Genomic DNA, 7,265 nt, shown 5'->3' on the forward strand with positions numbered 1-7,265 from the left:
CAAAGGAATGCTTTCACCCACTAAGGGGCGCAGGAATGTAAAGAATTTTAGCTACCCGCTGAGAACGCACGTAGCCCTGGGGATAAGATACCCAGGAGTTGCCTTTTGTTCCCATTAGCCATCTATACTAATGACATGGATGATCGAGGGAGGCATGGGTGGCTCCCCCAGGACGTAAACAGACGGAATGCTGTCCTGTCCGGAGGTCTGGACCTTCTCTCTTTGATTTAACTTTACCATGAATTACAACTGATGTCAAGGTACCTATCTCTTTTAGCTTAGAGACAATAAATAACAGTCAATTGCGAAGAAGACGATCATTAACCTTATGCTCTATACAATGGAATGCTAATAAATATTCTTGTGCTCGCTTTGTATGTCCTTATCTCTCTGAGAATATTTGTAGAGCTATTTCTGTACTAATCCTGAAAAATATAAAAACGACACTTGTGCACAGTAAAGTTAGACTTGATTATACCAACTCAAGTCTCACGTCTCTTCCCTCACTGCGCCGACTCCGTCCCTCCCTCAGGAACCTGGACTCAGCTGGAGCAGGACTCCAGCAGGACTCATCTTCTGAACCCAGATGCAAAGAGTGAATATCTCCCAAGGACGTACATGACCACAACTGAGAGGTTCGTGTCAGCAACTAACACTTTTAAAAGTGTAAGTCAGATCATAGCCCTCTCTGACTTTCCAATGCTATTGGAATAAAATCCAAATTCCTTACTTTATTTCCAAGGTTCTGCATAATCCGGCCCTTTCTTATTTCCGTAATCTCGCCTCCTACCACTCGCCTACTCATTCATGATACACCAACCATCCTAACCTCCTCTCTGTTCCTCAAGCTCATCAAACTCTTTTCCGTGATTGCTGTTTCCTCAGCCTAGGATGCTCTTCCTCAGATATTTTCATTGCTGCCTTCTTCCCATCATTCAGGTAAAACTGGACAACTTGCTTCTTCCTAATCTTAGGGAGAAAGTGCTCGGTCTCTCACCATTAAGTACAATGTTAGGTGTAGGTTTTTTGTAAGTGTTCTTTTGTAAAATTTAAGGAAGCTTCCCTCTATTCTTAGTTTATTGAGAGGTTTTATCATGAGTGGCTTTTGCATTTCGTCAAATGCCTTTTCTGCCTCAATTGGTCACATTATTTTTCTTCTTTAGCCTGTTTATGTGATGGATTACATCGATTGATTTTTTAATGTTGAATCACCTTGCATACCTGGCCTAAATCTCAGTTGGTTGTGGTGCATACTTCTTTTTATACATTGTTGGATTCAGTTTGCTAATGTTTCATAGAGGATTTTTGCATCTATGGCCATGAGGGGTCTTGGTCTGTGGTTTTTCTTTCCTGTAATGTCTTTATTTGTTCTTGGCATTAGGGTAATGCCAGCCTCATAGAGTGAATTAGGAAATGTTCCTTCTGCTTCTGTTTTCTGGAGGAGGTTGTGGAGTATTGATATTTTTTCTTCCTAAAATATTTGGTACTATCCGAGCCTAGCGTTCTTTTCTGGAAGGTTTTTAACTAATGATTCAATTTCTTTAATAGTTATGGACCTATTTAGACTTTCAATGAGTTACTCTATTCCATCTAAGTTATCAAGTTTATGGGCATAGAGTTGTTCATATTATTTCTTTATTATCCTTAAGTGTCCACAGGATCAGTAGTAATGGCCCCTCTTTCATTTCTGATATTGGTAATTTGTGTCTTCTCTCTTTTTTTCTTAGCCTGGTTGGAGGTTTATTGATTTTATCTATCTCTTCAAAGAAACATCTTTAGGTTTTGTTGAGTTTCTCTATTTATTTCCTGCTTTCAATTTCATTTATTTCTGCTCAAATTTTTATTATTTCCTTTCTTCTGCTTGCTTTCAGTTTAAATTGCCCTTTCTTAGTTTTCTAAGGGGGAAGCTTAGATTAGAGATTTTAGATCTCTCTTCTTTTCTAATATATGTATTTAATATTATAACTTTCCCTTTAAACATTGCTTTTTCTGGATCTCATGAATTTTGATAAGTTGTATTTTAACTTAGCTCAAAGTATTTTTGAATTTCTCTTGAGACTTCTTTTTTGACGTGTTATTTAGAAGTGTGTTGTTTAATCTGCAAATATTTGGATGTTTTATAGTTATCTTTCTGTTATTTATTTCTAGTTTAATTCCACTGTAGTCTGAGAGTATAATTTGTATGATTTGCGTACTCTCAGATTTGTAAAGGTGTGCTTTTATAGTCCAGAATATGGCCTATTTTGGTGATTGTTAATTCAAGTTTGAAAAGAACAGGTATTCTGCTGTTGTGGGACAGAATATTCTACAAATGACAATTAGATCAAGTTCATTGATAGTTCTGTTCAGGTCAACTATATCCTTACTGATTTTCTGCCTGTTTGATCTATCAATTACTAAACGAAGGTATTGAAGTCTTTAACTGTAATAGTGGATTTTTTCTATTTCTCCTTTCAGTTCTCAGTTTTCATCTCCTGTATTTTGATGCTCTGTTGATAAATGCAAACACATTAAGAATTGTTATGTCTTCTTGGAAAATTAACTCCTTTATCATTATGTAGTGCCCCTCTATATCTCTGATAATTGTCCTTGTTATGAATTCTGCTTTGTCTGAAATCAATGTAGCTACCTCAGCTTTCTTTTAATTAGTATTAACATGGTACATCTTTCTCCAACTCTCTGCTTTTAATCTACATGTGTCTTTATATTTACACTGGTTTTCTTATAAGCAACATACACTTATTAACAACATAACCATTGTTTTTTATCCACTCTGACAATCACTGTCCCTTAATTGTTGTATTTAGACAATTTACATTTAAAGTGAGTACTGATATAGTTGAATTAATATCTACCATGTTTGTAACTGTTTTCTATTCCTTGCATTTATTCTTTGTTACTTTTTTCTCCCTCTTTTTCTGCCTTCTCTGGTTTTACTTGAACATTTTATATTATCTATTTATCTCCCCTCTTAGGACAGCAATTATACTTCTTTAAAAAAATTTTTAGTGGTTTCCCTAGAGTTTACAATATACGTTTTTAACTAAACTAAAAACTAATTTCAAATAATTTTACTGCTTCACATGTAGTGCAGGTATTTTATAGCAGAGTATTCCTGATTCTGTCCTCCTGACCTTTGTGGTATCACTGTCATTCGTTTCACCTATCCATTTGCTATAATCATCCAGTATATTGTTCCTATTATGACTTTAAACAATCTAAAAGTTTTGTTTTTAATAAATTACTAATAAGAAAAATAAAGATTTTATTTTACCTTCATTCATTCCTTCTCTGACATTCTTCCTTCCTTTGTGTAGCTCTAAGCTTCTGACCTATATCATTTTCCTTCTCCCTGAAGAACTTCTATTAGCATTTCTTTCAGGACTGAACAGTTTAACATTTCTTGCTTGTAATGAATTCTCTCAGGTTTTGCTTTTCTGAGAAAGTCTTTATCCTTTACTTGTGAAGGATAATTTTGCTGGATATAGAATTCTAGGTTGATGGGTTTTTTCTTTCAATATTTTAAATATTTCACTCCACTCTCCTCTTGCTTACATGGTTTCTGACAAGAATCTGCTATAATTCCTATCTTTTTTCCCCTACAGGTAAGTTTTTTCCAAATTCTGGCTTCTTTCAAGTTTTTTTTGTCTTTAGTTTTTTGCAGTTTCATTATGATGTGCCCAGGTGTAGATTTTTTTTTATCTATCTATCCTGCTGAGTATTCTCTGAGACTTCTGGATCTTTGGTTTGCCATCTGTCATTAGTTCAGGGAAGTTCTTGGGCCGTTAGTACGTCAAGTCTTTCTTCTGCTCCATTCCTTCCTCCTTCTCTTTTTAGTATTCCAGTTACATGTATAGTACACCCTTAATCGTCCCACAGTCCTTGCATGTTTTTCTTTTTTTCACTTTGCATTTAATTTTGGGAAGTTTCCATTGGCTGGTCTTCGAACTTACTGGTTCTTTCTTCTGCCATGTCAAGTGTCCTGATGATCCTGTCAAAGGCGTTCTTCATTTCTGTCACAGTGCTTTTGATTTCCAGCATTTCCTTTTGATTCTTTCTTAGAGTTTCCATATCTCTGCTTACATTACTCATCTGTTCTTGCATGTTGTCTTATACTTTCCACAAGAGCCCTTAACATATTGACGATAGTTAAATTCTCAGTTTACTTATTCCAATTCCTGTGTCAATCTGAGTCCAATTGTGAGGCTTTTTCTGTCTCTGTATTTTTTCTGCCTTTTGGCATGACTTGTAAATTCTTTTTTGCTGGAAGCTGGACCTGATGAAACAGATAATAGGAACTGAGGTAAATAGGCCTCTAATGTGAGATTTTATGTTAATCTGGCTAGGAGTTGGGCTGCGTTTAATGCTTTCTATAGTAGCAGGTGCCACAGAGTTCAAATTCATCTAGTGTCCTTTTTCTCTCTCTAGTCTTTGGGCTTCCATTAGAACTCCTCCTCAGACACAGTCTTTCTTGCACCTTCTTCAGCAATACTTCACTGTTATTCTACTGGATCCCTATTGATGTAGTGTTAAGGTACGGAAGAGAAGAATCATTCTATAATCTTATGATTAAATCTCAATCTTTTGAGGCTAGCCCAGTGGCATACTGGTTAAGTTTGTGCACTCTGCTTTGGCGGCCCACAGTTTGTGGGTTTGGATCCTGGACACAGACCTATACACTGCTCATCAAGCCATGCTGTGGTAGCATCTCACATACAAAATAAAGTTTGGCACAAATGTCAGCTCAGGGCCAATTTTCCTCACCAAAAAAAAACCCACAACAAAACAAAAACTCAATCTTTTTGTGGGCCTGTGTCCCTGGACTGTGACCTTCACAACTATTTGTTAGCATTCCCTTTCATCCCATTTAGGTGAGACGGAAAGCCTAGAGGGAGCTGGAGTTGAGGAAATGCCCTTGCTCCACATAAGCTAAGGTTCTGGTATTGTCTTTTCCCTGGAGAGTAGGCCTTTGGAGAGTAGGCATATTTCACAATGGTTACTTTCCCCCTCTTTCTACAGAACTTTCTTATCTTCCCTGAGTGGAACTTTGTGCCCATTAAACACTAACTCCCTGTTTTCTCCTCTCCCCAGCCCCTGGCAACCACCATTCTACTTTCTCACAATATGTAGTCTTTTGTATCTTTAGCATAATGTTTTTGAGGTTCATCCATTGTGTAGTATGCATTGGTATTTTGTTCCTTTTTATCACAGACTAGTATTCATTGTATGGATATACCACATTTTGTTTATCCACTCACTGGTTAATGGACATTTGAGTTGTTTCTACTTTTGACTATTATAACTAATGTTGCTATGAAAGTTTGTGTACAAATCTTTGTGTGGACATATTTTCATTTCTCTTGGTTATATTTCTATAAGTGGAATTGGGTTACATGTAATTTTTAAGAAACTGCCAATCTCTTTTCAAAAGTGGCTGTACTATGTTACATTCCCACCGGTAATGTATGAGAATTCCACTTTATGCATATCCTAGCCAACATGCAGTAATTTTTGCTTTTTTAGTTATAACTTCCTTGAAAGTATATAGTGGTATCTCATTTGGTATTAATTTTCATTTCTCTGTTGACTAAGGATGTTAGGCACTTTTCATGTACTTGTTAGCCATTAGTATGTCTTCTTTGGTGAAATATCTATTCAAGTCTTTGGCCCATTTTTAAATTGAGTTATTTTATTTACTATTGAGTTGTAAGGATTCTTTATATATTCTGGGCACAAGCCCTTTATCAGATGTATGATTTTTAAATATATTTTCCAGTCTGTGGGTTATCTAATCTTCCTTTTGGTTCTAGGTTTTTCCTTTGTTTTTCTTCATTAATCACCCACCAGCTCAGCCTTCAGATGGTCAGTAAATCAGCATTACCTCTGATCCAATGGAGAATTTTCCAAAGCAGAATTGAACTGCAGCAACTCTCACCTCTGGAGCCAGTCTCAGCTGAGCCATAGCCCTTCCTACAGCACAGTGGCACTTGTCACAACCTGAGTCAGGGTCTTTCTCCAAATTGTTGATATTTGTACATAGCAGACGGTTTAGCAGACTATGAAATCAACCCAGCAGTGGTAGGTTGACATATATTAAGAGCTTCACTAGTATATATTCTATCCATCCCTGAAATTACATCACAGGTTATAAGTAACAGAGCCAGAATTTCCTTCAGTCACTAGCTTTGAATACATAAGATGAAAATCATATTCCCCAAAGATATTTCCTCCATGAATTCATATTGCTAAAGATGTGAACTTACAAAAATTTAGAAATCTCCACTTCAACCAATCAATTCAAGAACATTTGTAGGGTATTGTTCTGGGTACTACAACATTTATAGGGTATTGTGCTGGGTACTAAGAGACAAACAATGCACAAAACAAGTCCCTGCTCTCAAATAGCTTAAAGTGAATGTATACACACAAACGACTACAATACATAGCTAAGTGTGCATGGGATAGTGTAGAAACACTGGGGAAGGCTGCCTATAAAAAGTGGCATCTGAGCTAATCTTGATGAATAAGTTGGCTATCAAAGGAAGAAAGGGACTAGCATATACAAATGTATAGAAGCTGACGCTCCTAGGGAAAGTCAACAACACAGCATATATTCTGGAATAGTGTAGGATGATACAGTGAAACAAAGCTGGAAACTGAGGCTGTAAAGAACCAGCCTTTCAAGGTTTATTGACCACCTACTGTTCCCAACATTGCTAGGTAATCTGATGGAATGGTTCTCAAATTTTTGTATTTGTATCATCTAACAATCACTACTCTCTCAAAAGATTTAAATTTTCTTTTATGAAGACATTAATGAGTTCACAGGTAGTGTATTTGTCATTTATGATTAGTTTAAAAGGCATTAAATATGCAACATAATGTGGTTGATAGTAAATTTGTAACTGCGTATTTTAAAAGATTATTCTGAAAAATTATTTTGTAAGAATAGAAAAATTTTAATACCTTATGATAATTTTTCTGATTGTCTATGAAGAAGGCCCATGTTTTTGGACATTAATAAAGTCTTCTCTTCACATGATATGTTATTCAAGAACACTTCAGATGTGTTATTATATAATGACAAAATCCTTTAGATGTGTATCAACTAGTTACATGTTATATTCACGGTCTTTTGTGAATCATTAGTTTTGTTTAAAAAGATGACCTATTTTGAGCCTTTGTATGGGTACATTTCTGTTTTTGTGGGGAAAAAGGTGACTTTAAAACTGTCCCAGACAGAAAAATAATGGTTTATTAGGAAT

General features: G+C 35.8%; 1 long non-coding RNA gene across 1 annotated transcript; it reads left to right on the plus strand.

Annotated features, from left to right (window-relative positions):
• The first annotated feature begins 530 nt into the window (after positions 1-530).
• LOC138924210 (uncharacterized) lies at positions 531-7,042 on the plus strand. The gene is made up of 2 exons (XR_011438978.1): positions 531-635; positions 5,811-7,042. It is a non-coding gene; the product is annotated as an uncharacterized lncRNA (long non-coding RNA).
• Positions 7,043-7,265: the final 223 nt, after the last annotated feature.

The sequence above is a fragment of the Equus caballus genome, chromosome 5 (genome assembly GCF_041296265.1).
Source record: "Equus caballus isolate H_3958 breed thoroughbred chromosome 5, TB-T2T, whole genome shotgun sequence".
NCBI lineage: Eukaryota > Metazoa > Chordata > Mammalia > Perissodactyla > Equidae > Equus > Equus caballus.